This window comes from Pezoporus wallicus, unplaced genomic scaffold (genome assembly GCF_028554395.1).
Source record: "Pezoporus wallicus isolate ANWC-B61680 ecotype Strahan unplaced genomic scaffold, APGP_CSIRO_Pwel_v1 contig_8548, whole genome shotgun sequence".
NCBI classification, from domain to species: domain Eukaryota; kingdom Metazoa; phylum Chordata; class Aves; order Psittaciformes; family Psittacidae; genus Pezoporus; species Pezoporus wallicus.
The window spans coordinates 12,679-28,081 of record NW_026642624.1 but is presented as its reverse complement, the minus strand read 5'-3'; the positions used below and the strand labels follow the sequence as shown (position 1 = coordinate 28,081).

Genomic DNA, 15,403 nt, shown 5'->3' with positions numbered 1-15,403 from the left:
CTACTGTGAACATTAAGATTTACATCATTCTCAGTGAATCTGTTTTAATTTTCTTTGCTAACTTAATATCCTGATTCAGCAAAGTATGGAGATACAGCTTACTCTGAGCACACACTGAAGACCTCAGTGTGCATTTTCCTGCGATTCATGCAGAGCAGCTTCAGCAAAGTTGTTCAGTGTATTTGTACCTTTAAAGTTTAATGTGACTATGTCTTTAGCAGGCACCCAGGTCACCATTTAACTCTTTTGCTGACCAGCGTCCAGTGCTGGTACAGAAAACTTACAATACATCCCTGAAAAACCATGGCTTCCCTTCCCTAATACATACTCTAGTACCAGTTCTCAACCAGCTTCACCATACAAAATGTTCTGTCATCTCGCTGTGAAATGTACTCTGAGAAACTTTTACATCATCAGTCACAGGACTTATGAGAGGGCTGTGCAGTTAGGATTCAGATATTAAACACTATCAGCCACATCTTTGCATGTGTGTTATCCATCACCCAGAGAAGCTTAAGCAAAACGAGTAAACACAACTATGTGTCTGCCATGCCATGCTTATGAAAAAGCAAAGCTGCCATAGCTTAATAGAAGAAAAAACTAAAAGAAACTGTTTTAGACTAAAATATATCCCATGTATGTGAAGAAACTTCTGCTACACACACATTTTTTTATTACAGTCTCCTACAACTTTCCCAGATGGCCAGGTAACGGCTATTCCTTGGGGGTCACCATCTGCTCTGCAACTAGTGAGTCATGTCTCTGATTAGCATTCAGCTCCCTGACAAATACCCATGAAACCAGAGCTGGAGACCAAGACCCTTATGCATCAGAGAGGCTCCTCCATGGCAAATTCTGAATGTCAAAGTCATTACACCTAACATAATGTGAACATTCCCCTTGACACCACTTCTAGCCTGGACAACGGACCAGGCTGGCTTATTTCTGCAAGTTTCTACTCATTGCTAGACTGAATATAGACACAAGAATGCTATTTTTACAACATTACATTACAACATTATCTGTTGTTGCAGCCAAACACTTTGGCTTGAAAATTTGATTTCAGATATGTTAAGTAATGCACAATAAATTCTAATCCAAAGGGAAAAAAAGAAAGAGAAGTGCTGGAGTGCATGCAAAGCTGTGCTCAGGCACAGAGTGGTTAACACATGCCTGCTGTCCACTCAACATTTGCCTTAAAAGCTGCTGTGAAAAAATCTGATTTCTCCCCAGAAGTATCATGATTGAAAGTAGCAACTTGCAAACAGCAATGTTTTTATGGGCTCCTGTGAAGAGGATTCTCCAGTGCTCAGTAGGGCGAATCCAACCTTCTCAAAAATACTGATCCCATTATTCAGTTTTGGTAATTAAAACGTTTTCTAAATGATTGTTCCCCAGCAGGAGGAAATTGATTCATTTTAATGCATTATTGTATTTTTGCATGGAATAACTTTCTCCCCCCTCTCCCCCCCCCACCTTGTTCCTACCATTTGCAGATGAATTATTTAGATGTGAAGATTTGTCTACTGTATTTGACAGGAAGCTTTAGGGAGTCAGCGGAGAAACCCAAGGAGTGCCTCATCATTTGCAAGTCCCATTTCTTTCTCTTTGGATATTGATTAGCAGAGCATTTATCCTGAGGAAGTGGCTTGACCAGGGGAACATAGATCTCAATGTGACAGTCACAGAATTTACACATTCCAAATGCATTTTGGGATTTCATTATATGCTGCTTTTTAAAACAAGTTGTTTGGGTTTGTTTTGCTGTGTTTCTTATTGTTTTGGGTTTTATTCAGGCTACAGAATCTTATCTAATTTAAATATATTTGAATAACACTATGAGTACTATTTACAAACATAGTGCCTTTTACTTAGGCCCAAACTCTAAGTTCATTAAAACACACTCACTGACATCAGCTGGTTTTGGGTTAGGTTGTTACTCACAGAAGCATTCCAAAAGCTGAAGCAACAGACACCTGGGTAGCTAACTTCAAAGACTGGCTCAAAACTAGATCCTGTCCCATCTCAAGAAAAGAGGAATACAGATCTTACAATTTGAGCACAGCAAGCAATATTAAAAATAAGTAAAATTATTTTGTGTTTGCATTCATCTTTTGCAGCTCTTTGAGTAGAATCAATGCTGCCACAGGTGACCCAACATTACACAGTTTCTTGCAGAGGATGTACAAATATGTTAAGAAGCAAATCATATCAGGAGCATTAGTATTCGCAGAAAATACAAGGCACTGATATTAGAGGCAGTCTTTGACAAAGCCAAGAACAGGCTTCACCATTCCTGATTCTGCAACACATCTCTTTTTCTGGCAGTAGATTTATGCAATGAACAACAGTAACCATAACATTTATTACTTAATGTCAAATTTACTAAAGTGCTCAAAGTTCTCAAGCAGAATAAAGGTCTATATATTATGGAAAGACATCCCAAGAAACTATTTGTCCTACAAAACTTACTGTCCTATATATCTCTTATGAAAGCCTCATCTTCAAAAGAAGAGCAAGACTGTGCATTTGGGTGAGTTCAGGTTTGAAATTCAGCTCTGACAGAGGCTAGAACAATAAAAAGTGATGTCCTTCGTACAGCAAAGTTATAAGTATGTGCTGCAATCCAGTAGTGAGCAGCACAGGGGCTATGTTAAATCTACACCATGTATGCCAAAAACTTAAGTCTTTAAATCGATTACATATGTTACAGTATGAAGGAGGATGGCGTGAAGATCACCTTATCCTATTTCCAAACAGCCTCTTATCTCATGTCTTTGAATAATTAGTTCTAGCTAGATGAGAAGAATTCTTCGTCCATTTTGAATTCCTTGCAATGAATAATGAACCGTTATGCTAATGCAGGAAAATATTTATTTGTATCCAAGTTTTTGTCTTTTTTTTCGCATGACAGGCAACACGTAAGACACATAAGACTCCTTTTAATCCATACACAGATGTCCAAGATGTTAGATGAAAAGAATCTGACCAGCCCAGAAGAATGCTGGGTAGGACAAGACAAAAGAAAGACCTGCAGGAAAACAAGACAGTAGGGAAAAACATCTGCCTCTATTATCTAGAAATCATCAGCGTTAAATGCTGGGCATAAATCAGTGCAGCAGCTTCCCAACTCTTTCTCAGTCTTCCTGTCAAGCAAAAACATTTTGCACACCATAGGCAGATCTGAGTCCTCACTTCACCATTCTTGCTTAACTCAGTGATTTCTGGATGAGCCTTCTATCTGTTGCTGAATTGTATTTAGTTGTCTCTTTGTACCACCTTGTTTATTTACTAATTTTTGTTGCTTTTTTGTCTATGTAAGTGACTTCCTTTATCATTCCTACCCACGCATCTCTGCCTGTCAAGCTACTTCCATTGCCTTTCTTGTTCAACACTGGAGTTCTCACATTTCTTGCATTTTACAGACAAGAGCAAGAGGAACAAGCTCAGTTTCCAGCCTGCACTCAGATGACTGACAAAAAATCTCATGGAAAATATTTTGAGAAATAAATTTCACTTACATCTCTATCAGCCAAAGTGACGCAATATAAATCAAAAAGAAAGATTAAGAAAAATAAAATTTTTGATAATTCCTGTGGGTTGGAATGGTTGTAGCAGCTGTCTCCACTGCTCAGTGCACCCACTGCACTCACCTGTTTATTAACTGACACTTCTCTATCTTCCGACTAAAAGCAGCCAATGGTATTTTGTCATTGAACAAACCTCATCTGACACAAATCACAGCTTCTGCCCTCAAGAGTTTCTAATCCAGTGCGAGGTATCAGGTGGATGGATCCCCTTCTGCAACAAGCAGCACTGTGCAAATGAGGCTCCTTCCATTCACAACATACAAATCTTTCTGTGTATTTGACCATCATTGTTTACTATAAATGACTGTTTTGTAAATATAATTTCCCACTATTGCAAGTTCTGTGACTTATTCCCAGTAGCCCTCACTGCAGAGGCTGTATCTAATCAATCTTCAATTACTGTGCAAATACATCCTACAGGCTACTGATGTCTTTCCTATCAAACACATAATACGTAATTAATGACAGCTATAACGCCACCAAAGACTCCAAACCAAAAGAACTCCCTGCAATTCACACTTACCAGCACCAAAGACTGATTTGCTGGAGTACTTAATTTTCAAGGGGGTTTTATCCTCTGGAAAAGTGATTATGAGTAGTCCCAGTCAGTGACTGCAGTGACTTTGCTCCTCAAAGCACAATTCTACATAACTAAGTACAATATTTATTGTTGCAACATTACATGGTAACAGCCAGGACTACATCCCAAACCACCCATTCAGGGAAAGCTCACAGTAAACCAGCAAAGCATCACTATATGAGATACATGCACAGCTCTGTCCTGCTTCAACATTACAGTTATCAAAACCCATCCTATCTAAACCAAAGCTCAAAGCTACAAGTTATCATTTTTGAATTTGTTCATTCATTCATTTACAATAATGGCTTTAAGGTTTTTTCTCTCTTTACAAATAAAATGGAAACTAGGCATTATTATGAATGGGTGGGATTCATCCACAAGGTTTGAGTAAACCCAAAGTTAAGAGTCCTGGTCTGGCCTGGTCTGCTGGTTCATATTGAGGACTAGCAGTGTACCAAGAACTACCTTGGAGGAAGGGGGCAGAGCCAGAAGGCAATTCATGACTAGTCACACAGTGTTTTGTAGAAGACAGTGCACGATAACACTGAGAAGTAAATTTTCTGATGCTTGAAATGTATCTATAAAATAACTGACTGGCCCATTTGCTTGATAAAATGCCCACCTGAAATAAGAGGAAAAAAGTAAAGGAAGAGAAGAAACGATGAAGTTTGCTACACTAGACATCAAGTTTGAGCAACGGTATGTGTTGTAGCTTTAATGGGTTTGATTTGCTTTATCCATTCTAGCACACATAAGTTAATACTAATTCAACTTTATCAGCCAGGACTTCTTTAAAGAGATATTTACACCTTTTACATTTAAATGAAGGCAAACTGCAGTATAATTTAAGCTATAATAATGACATCTAAAATACCATTGTTTTCTTCAAGAGAATTAAGCTAGCTGTGGCAAGAGATAAAACCCCTTTGCACAGAGAAACACTGTCATAGTTTGACTTGTCAAAGCTCCTGCTTCTAAGAATATTTATGATTTTACCGTTCCTTGAGAACCATAAATGACACAGCATGTCAGTGAGACAGTTTCAATCTCAGTCTGGATATTTCTGTCCAGAACTGGAGTATAATTCAGTCTCCATCGCCAGATAACCCCAGCCTTTCTCCTTATTCTGCTCGCAAAGAGCTTAATACTGGACTTCCTCCTGAGAAACAAATTCTATACCTTGTGCTAACCCCTATGAGTTCACTGAGGCTGCCTGAAATGAAAATGAATGCAGAATTTTATTGTAAATTAAGAAAGCATGAATCAGACCCCAGTGTACAAAGTGCAACTGCCCTTTGCTGGAGCAACTGCCTGTCAAGTAGGTACTAGACTATGATGCGCAACTCATTTGACAAACTGAGTGTCAGTGAAGTCACCTACCGGTGTCCTACGCTGCTACCAAAAGCATGTTGGCTGCTAAATGACTTTACATTCTTTCTTCTTTTTCTACCGAGCTTATTTTAGAAAGGTTGTATATCAATCTGGAAAGTGCTGTGAACATGATGTTATCATAATGGTACCATATGCCAGTCGACTACTTACAAATCATCCATGCTTCTCTCACTTGGTAGATTTTGTAAGCATGATAAAGAATCTGATTCTCCTCATGCTTACACTGACTTTATATCAGTATACTTCCATGTTTTACACTGGTAAAAGACGGGAGAAATATTTGTACCAAACCCTCTAAAAAACCTTTAGGGATCTTAAAATGGCTGCATCAAGTAACAGGTTTTACTATTTGTCTCAAAACCAGATGTCAGTATTAAAGATTAAAACCCTATGAAAGAGTAGAATATGCTCTCAAATCACTTTCCCTAGACATACAATCTACAGAAATAGGTTACATGCTTTAAGAGCTTTGGAGCTTTTAATTTACCTCCTTGTTTTGGCTCCATAAGGAGGCAGCTGTGAATACTCCTTATAGTTTCCCTACAGCTTTTTCCTATCTTCTTTGTTCCAGAGAAAGACTTCCACACTTTCACAACACTCCATAAACCTCACAAGAAATCACGTACCACAGGACTTGTGATAAAAACAGGTCAGCAAAAGTCTAGATCTTAACAAGGAATCCAAGAAAAAAAAAGGTTAAGGAAAACTTCAGCTGCATAGCTGAACTTAAAAGAACCTGGACCCATTTCCACTCATATGTGGCAGTTAAATATATATACTAAAAAAAAAGAAGGAAAAAAGGGACTTGTTCACAAGTTTCACTCTTGGATAACCTTTAAGCTGTCATATTCTGACAGCTCTCTGGTGCCTTTTTAACCCTTTAAAATATTTTTTCAGAGTGACTATTAGTGCTCATAAAACGTTTTGGGTTGAAAAGCCTAGAAAATTAAGTATATGAAGTTAGAGCATAGAACTATTTTCACTCAGCTACTCTGTCTTACTCCATTTCCAGGCAGTGAATCTGATTTCAGCTTCATGCCTATTCATTCATTAGCCTTTACAATCAGGCTGTTACTAGGAGAATTTTTCAGTGCCAGTTACTGCAAAGGAAAAAGTTAGGCCTACCAGTTCTAGTCTTGTTTGCAATCTGGTGCAAATTCGATGTACTCTTCTTTCCTGCTGCATTTCTGTGAGCAGGCTAGGCAGTGACCTTCATCTTGTCTCTCTCTTCCTTTCTCAGAAAGAAGCTTTCATACAAATTTCAATACTTTCCCTTTAGAGCAGCAGCCAGACAGTAGAAACTGCCTGAAGGGCTCAGCACTACTGTTCATATACAAGTGTTTGTAAAAACATTAATCTTGGAGAACTCTGGACTTCCCTTTTGACATCCTGATTGAATACCTCACATTCTCTTGGCTGTAGCATGCTATTTGACAGGTACTGAGTCTGATCTTCCAAAGGCTGTACTGTATTGTCTCTTCATGAATTTGGTACATAACCTTTAATTCCCAAGGTAAGGATCATATTTTGTAAACTCTTAAACAAAACTCCTCTCTATACGTATACACCAGTTGTACATCCCCTGCAGGAATCCCATGGGACTGTTATGTGGCTGAATTCATCTGGCAAACTTTAAAACTGATCTATCTGGGATTTGTCTCCTTTGAGAGTAACTCTTTTAATTTTCCACAGGCTTTTTTATCTCTCTCCTTAACACACAGAACTTCCTCACTGAGGTTTCAATCAGTTTTGTGCAAAGAAAAGTACCAATTGCTGCTGCAGCACAGTCAAGCTGCACAGTGCAGAACAATCAGGTTGATTTTTTCATCTTTTCCATTAGCATCTCAACAACCGTTTCTAGGGGTAAGTCGTTTACTCCCAGTGGTAATTTGGACCATTTTCTTGATCCCAGGTTTTACCTATTAGTCCCTGTGAGACAGCTGGGGAAAGACTCAGTTGCCTTAACAGGATAATTTGAGACACCTGAGGAAAAACAAGATACCTGCATTGGGCACCAGATATAATGTGTGTCTCACAGGACAACTGAATGCTGGTGTAGCAGCAACTAGAGATCAGGCAGGGTATCCTGGAGAGCCTGAGATACCTGTGAGCCCTGAATCCAACCCACAACTACTACCCCATAGTCTACAGTTCATCACCATCAGAAGAGAAATTCTCAGATACTTTGGCTTTGATTTGCACTAGATTCTGACCTAAAGTGTCAGAATTTCCTTTACACAGCTATGCAAGGGTGAGAGGAAAAGCATAAGCAAGCCTGTGCCTCCCAGCCCTCCTCTGCAAGATGCAACCAGAACCGATAGTTGCATGAGATGACAGTAAGAACAAAGTGCAAACAGGTAGTTCAAACCCCGGGTGGTACAGATGGATGTTTTGTGGGAACCCACCATACACTCTCCATGCACCTGGAAGAACACAAAGCCCAACAGCAAGCACATGTGTCGGAATAATCAAATGTAAAAACTAGTACAGGCACCACACTTACCCACTCCCCAATGCCTGCAGCCCCCACACTTGAAGAAAAAGAGTTTATAGCTTTTATATCAAGTAACTGTGAACTGTATAAAGTCTCCATTTAAATTTCCACCCCAGTGATTTGCACAGCAGTACTGCAAAAAGTAGTAATTATACAGCAGCTTTTCAATATGCAATGGAATGCAGCACTTCTCTTTTTAAGCTCAACAACCGAAGTGGCATTGTAAATATGATATTTAAATAGTAGCTCAAATCACATGGTTTTGAAAACAATAACCAAGCACATGCTTTTCAGAAGCACAGAATCAGAAGTTATTTCACAGACAAGGAGAAAAGGTTTGCAGGAATCGTGATCATGCTACAGAAAATTGGATTATAGAGGCTGTACTTGAACGTACATTCACAGTTCCAATATAATTAACTGTTTTCAGGGACTTATATTTTTGATGTATGCATTTGCTTAGATATTAATTCTGCTGCCTAGCATGGAAAGCATGATGGGTTATTCAAAGTGAAAATGGCTGAATGCCCCATTCATAGCAAATGTGCCACTTTTTGAAAGAAAGCATCATTGGCTTCTAGTTGATACTTTGGACTATTAATTTATATTTAATTGTAAAAACAAGAGATCAACTGAGTCCTATTCAATAAGCAAAAACCAGGAACAACATAAAGCAGCCATAGCGCATATATTTTACCTCAGTCAAGGTTTTTTTAACAAAATCAATTTTGAAGTGGTAGATGGTGGGTGACTGGTAAGAAAGAAAACACTGATGTTTGATTTTGAAAACAGGCAGTGACCACGCAACCATTTTCAGTGTTTCAGATGCTGGGACACTGTAGAACTTTTACAATCCTGTTACAAATTTACTCAGATATTAACAAGAAAAAGAAAAACTAAGTGCAACAATTTGAACAGTGAACAAGCCTCCAGAGGTTGTGACTGACAAAGAAGTGACTGACAAATACACTTGTATTGAAAACAGCTTTGCAAACATATAGAATTACCCTTAAACACATTTATTGCCCTAAGCCACTTCAGACATCTCACACTGACAGTAACAGACTCCAGAGCAGGTCCCATAAACACAAACTGGTTCATAAGCTTTTGCAAGACCAGAGCCTCAGCCTGTAAAAGATCACATAAAATACAACCCTACAATGACACTGTTTAGTTGATTTACTCACCTCTATTTAGCACTACTATAAGCAAGGCAATGCACCTAAAAGAATCCATCCATCAGACCTTACTCCAACAAGGAAAATTAATGGGATTTAACAACAAAGTGGACATGTATGGAAGGTCCAAAGAGACAGTGGGACAGCAAAGCTCTGGCTGTGCTCTAAGAGCTGTTCAAGTATGGAAAGGATTCAGACTGAGACTTGGCTATCCCAGAAAAACCTTCACAGCATCACTTAGCCTCTCATTGTGAAGTTAAGAGACATAACATCCAACCACCTGACTTGAGATATCCATTACCATAACACAGGACAGTGCATGACTGGGGACAGTCCCATATCCCCATTCCCTCCACCCCCAGTCTAACAGAATACTGAAGGTAGACAGGCTTCTACATTCTAGTTTATCTATTTGTTACATATTTGTGCTCTAAACCAGGAGGTAATAAAGATATGAACAGCAGACTTCATTTTAGTTAACTCTGGACTATCCTCCAGCTGGGTGGAGGCTAACCCCAGCCTTCGCAGGATTTTGGGATCACGGGGTTTATTTAACTCTCCAATCCCTGTGATACTTTGAGAAATCGCTGCCTTAGTTTCACAGAAAACTGATCCTCTGCCCACCATTCTGGGCCAGGTGTTTGCAAGTGAATATTAACTAACACAGGCACCAGCACTGTTGTGCTATCACCTGAGAATCCCAGCTGAGCACTGAATTTGGGACCTGATGTCCTGATACTCCCAAACTTCCCTCTCTTTCTTAAGAACCATCTGGCAGAATGGCCAAAGTCCTTCAAATGATAAAAAAGGGAATGTTTGGCAGCTGCGAGTAGCACCAGCGAGATTCCACCAGTTCCCCAACCTCAAGAAACTAAGGCTACACACTGCGTCCTACAACTTCTCCCTTGTGCCCTTCCCTGCCCCAAAGATCCTCTTCATCGGGAGCACTGCTGAGTACACACAGGGGAAGCCTCCACAACCCGGGCAGTGAGGCTTCAGCCCGAGAACTCCGCTTGCCCGCGCACGGCAGCAACCCGAGGCCGGGGACACGCGGGGAGCAAACCTGCCTCCTGCAGCCAGAAGAAAGTTCGTACAGATACAACACCTCAGTAAACCATGCGGGGGGAGGCGGCTTGTGAGAGAAGCGGCGGTAGGGGAGAGCCCTAATAAAGCCATAAGGTCTTACTACCAACACATGGATGTCTTAAATCAGCACTTCCAAAACCACCAACGAGAACCCAAAGAAGATCGAGGTAACGGACAGAAACGGAAAGCTGGAGAGAGACTGCCTCCGCCCGGCTCGTTCTGGATGCCTAGGGAGTTCTAGGAGGAGCAAGGAAGGGGGCTTTCTCCTTTGCAGCCTAAGGGTTCAGGGGGAGCTCCTTGCCCCGCAGCAACAGCACCAAGAGCAAGCGGTGCGTGGGGAGCCGCAGCTGCAGTCACTGGGGCTCCGGCGCCGCGTTCCCCGCAACTCCCAGCCCCTGTCCCGACTCGCACCTACCTCGGCGGGACCAGAGCCCCGCCGTCGGGGCCGGATCCACGGGGCTGCGGCGGCAGCGCGACGCTGAGAGAGGCGGCGGCAGGAGGCGGCGAGCGGCAGCCCGGGCTGCAACGGCAGAGCCGGGGCGCTCGCACGGGTGTACCGCTCCGAGGCCGCTGCCCAGGACGAGGAGATGGTGCTGCTGCAGGGGACTCCGCGAGCCTCTTTGGCTCTGTTAGGAAAGTTACCGCGGCCACACGACCCACCTTAAACCCGCCTCCCCGCAGGACCCGGGGGAGGGCGGAGGAGGGAGGGAGGAGACGGGGGTGGGGGCTCGGAAGCCATTCGTTTCTCAGCACAGAGCCAAGTCCACAGCAGCATCTCCAGGGCTGCCGCTCCGGGGTGCAGGGCTGGGTGCGCCGGTGCAGCCCCAATCCCGCAGCAGCTGGGCTGGAGCCGCGCTCCGCACCCCGCGCCTGGATCTTGCTTTTACGCGCGGTACCCCGGGGCCAGCTTCTGTGCGCAGAAACTTCTCCGTTTCCTGCAGCGCTGACGCTGTTTTTTTGGCATATTCGTTTGGTGATGGTTGATTTGACAGCTCGTTATTTGTTTAACCATTTGTTGTTTGGGGGAAGACGGATCTAGTCCTGAAGCCTTGGGGTTTGTGTATTGGTTTGGGTTTGTTTTCCTAAGCCAGATTCAATTAAAATACCTTAAATAGACTAAAAGGAAAAAGAATCAGATAGATACCCCGGCATCCCGAGGTTGCCGCCTGAACCGTGCATGTGGGAATGAGGAAGGAAACTATAGCTGAGGCAGAAACACTCTGCGGCGCAGCAGAGGGTAGGAGGTGGGAAAAACCCAGTGTTCTGCCTCCTGCGCCTGAAAGAAGAGGATCTACCGAGCAGAGAGCTACCCAACTCCACGGATGTACTTAGCGGGAGATCATGCAAACTTCTGGACCCATTTCAAGTTGCAAAGCGAGGCACCCGCACACACGCACGCAGTAGTAGGGGCGTATAGACATAGGAAAACACACGCAGCTCTCGGGCTCCCTGAAGCAGCCCCTGGATGGAGGAGCTGGCTAGAGCTGATAGCAGGCAAGGCTGAGGGGATGCTAATAGAGGAAAGCGCCAGGGAAAAATTACCTCTTCTCTAGCATCCTCTACCGTCCAGAGCATCTGCCCTTGTATTGTAAAATCGGCTGTTTCGCTGCTGCTTTTTAGGGTGGCTCCGTGCAACTAGATGCTTACAGAAGCTTCTCACAGGGAAGGAATTACACCCCACAATTGTCCTTTTCTTCCTGAAAGACACACCAGAAGTTACAAATATATAATGATAATTAGATCAAATGCTTGTGACAGGTGATTTGAGCAGCTGCACTAACTTAGCTCCTAATCAGCTATCTTGTGCTTGCAGTCTTTTTCAAGATGAGATGCTCTATTTGTGGTATGCACTATTACTTATTATTTTCTAATGAGAATAGTAATATTAGCCGAGTTCCTCCTTTTTCATCATCTCAGTATGTAAGGAACATAAGACCAAGTCCCTTTTTGATCATGTACCAAGGTGGCTAATAGAACTTTTTTGTCATTGCAAGCCACATGATGAATTCCCACATTGTACAATATTTTATGTACATAGGAACCTGCCAAAATCCTTTGTCCTGCACTGTGTTTTTCTTGGTAAAATGCCAGTACATGACTGCAGGTGATGGCAGAGTTTCAAAATGGATAGTTTGGGCCAGATTTGGGATGCCGTTTCCTTAAAGGACTCCTTGCAATCTCCCCAAATCCCTCTCCACTCCCACCACTGTTTTCCTGTCTCCATATTCCAAACCTGCACCTTACTGCATTGTCCTGGTTTGCTGCCTTCCCAAAATCTTGCAGTCAGCTGACCAGGAGAGCAGAACTGTGGAGCACATGGCTCTGGAGTGGATGCTGCCTTCCCCACCTCTTCCCTGCAAGCCCAGGTCTCTCCTTAACTCCTCATTAGCTATGGTTAAGGCAGCCTAGCCAGGATCTACAGCACTACTGGTGTCTGAAATTAATTCATCCCCATCTTTCCTGACCTGTCCTTTAATTATTTTTACAAACATCCTAATAATGAATATCAATAATAAATTAGCAATCATGTTTGTTTATTAAGTTATTTTCAATATTTAATAAAATTTAATAGACCAAATTTGAACTAGATTTACTGAATAAATAAAGATAATTAGGTTCTGTTGTTTGTATAAGAATATTACAAACACCAGTTGCTCTATACTGATGGCATTGTTTATAACTCAGTTTTGTCACCAGCTTCCAGTTGGGGAACTATTTAGCCTCACCAATTTTTCTTTATAGAACATAAGATGCTGTCGGAGATGCATGGACACAAAACCAGTCTGCTGAAGACAAATTTGGCCATTTTGCTGCTACAGTTTGGGATTATTTTGTCTTTCAGATTTCTCTCTAGAACTTTCCAAAGAAGTGTCCTGTCAAACTAGGGCTGCCCTGAAGATAAAAACCCCAAGATATTAAACTGCAGCTGTTTGAGACAAAGCATTCAGCCCTCCTTTCTCACATCAAATCCCATCCAACTCATTTTTTTTTGATAGTATAGTTCTGGTATTCTCTGCAGTAAGATTGTCTACTTGAAAGGTAGTAGATAGACATTAGCAACGTCAACAAATCTGGCTATGGAAGTGTTTTACATTTGAGGGTGACTACTGACATATTTATTTTTAGCCTCTAAATGCAACCCCCTCTAAAAAGGCATTCAGCACAAACAGCATTAGACTGCAGCACACTGATTCTCGCTCAGTATGCTGTTTTTAAAAGGCACCATTTACAAATAAAAAGATAGTTTGGCTTTTTTCTTCTTATTGTTGACTCAACAAGTCTTGCCTACAGTTAGAACTCTGTGAGCCCAAGCTGAATCTTCAAGCTTAGCTTGACTCTTCCCATAAATCAGAATGAGTTGTTGAAATTCTGAAGGACAAAATAACTCTCAGTTATGGGTGCACAGCCTTAGTTTGGTGAAGTGATATATTTGGTTATCCCCATGCATCCTGAGCACCAACATGGAAATGAGAAAAGAATGGGGGGGAGGAAGACAAAAAAAGCAAGAGTGTATTGCAAGAGTAACTCTGCAGAGGAAAGCTGCTTAATAATTCTGCTGGTAATGTGTGAGCTGGAGAACAATTCATTTCCCTCTCCCAGAGCTCAGCTGGGCAACAGGAGTTTAAAGGAGAGCAGCTCTTTCATAAAGGTGAGCAGGTATGTCCTTCAGTACAGGCAGACCACACCAGGTTGAAAGCACCAAAGTTACCAGTATCTTTGCCACTGACTTCTGAGGGAGGCAAAATTTTACCCTGGGAGATCTGCTGAGAGTAAGAACCAGCCACTTAGACATGCTTCCTCTTCAAAGTCAAGCCACCTTCTAAGAGCATTTTTACTGCTTTTATTTGCTTGCTTCTACATATCCAATTCAAAACTAGTTCCTTATCCACTTTTTCATTCTCCGTACATTCCTTTTTTCTTCAAGGGGAGGTTGGGCCTCAGAAAACAGCAGCTCACTGAACCATCTTAGTGTTTGCAAAAGCATCTGTTTTCAACCCTCAGAAATTATTACACATTTAATATTAAAGCTCAAGACATTAAATATGCATATTTTGCATCTGAATAAAAAATTATTATTGAAAATAATGCTTGAAAAACAAAGCTTTGCAGATATAACATGAACTTTGAGTTGTTTTTTTATAAAACCAATCAGGGTTTTAGTTTATGCATCATCCTGTTCCCTGCAATAATATGCTGTCTGTGCAATCAGTGATGATAAATGGTACATAATTGTAAACCTGATATTGGTTTTCAATATTGAATTCATCATTCTGTCCTCTTAACACATATTAAATACTTTAAAAAATTTATATGTGTTTGATTTATCTGTGATTTTTTTTCCAATATGTAAAATTTATTAGTTTTCTAGTTTTTGTGAAACTACAAGGAGACAACATCATTAATAACACTGAATAATAGTGTTGGCTTCTGTTATGCACAACTCCCTTCTACCAATACAAAGTGTCCAAATCAAACACACACATATTCCTTGCAGGCAGTGTAGGAAATACCATCTTAACTAGAGCCAGTTGTGCACAGATTCTGTTTGACTTCCCTGATCTATTCAAATAGTGATTTGCAAGAATTTATTCTCACTTAGGAGGCAACTCCCGCATTCATAGGACCTGCACTTTGCTTTATTCTGTCTCAGAACTGTTGACTAAGCTACCAAGGTTGGAAAAGTACCATACATCTCAATCCAAAGGCTGAAAAAAAGCTTAGCCATCCTTCAGAGTTTGGATCTACTCCAAAGCCATTATTTTACCTTTTATCATATGGATATGATATGGACCCATTCTCTCAAATCCAACATTTCTCTCAAATTATCCCAATACTTTAAACGAATAGGTAACGGAAAAAAGAAAATAAATCGGAAAACATTCGTAGAATCCCAGGTTGGAAGGGGGCCTCAAAGATCATCTGATCCAACCTTCCTAGGCAAGCATGACCTGGGCTAGATGTTCCAGCACTGTGTCCGGCTGAAATCTGGCATTAATCCTCTATAACACTAGCATAAATATACAGAAACTCTTCGTCCAATTCAAATAAACACTAAGCATGTAGGACCCAATTCAGTGTCAGA

The 15,403-nt window shown here is 41.3% G+C and overlaps 1 protein-coding gene across 2 annotated transcripts in view; it reads right to left on the bottom strand.

Moving 5' to 3' along the window:
* Positions 1–12,468, bottom strand: part of MEGF11 (multiple EGF like domains 11) — a 265,950-nt gene extending 253,482 nt beyond the window's left edge. Inside the window, exon 1 of one of the 2 annotated variants that reach the window (XM_057430994.1) lies at positions 11,863–12,468. The gene's annotated coding sequence lies outside the window, so the exon portion shown is untranslated. The other variant, XM_057430993.1, reaches the window with a different exon arrangement.
* Positions 12,469–15,403: the final 2,935 nt, after the last annotated feature.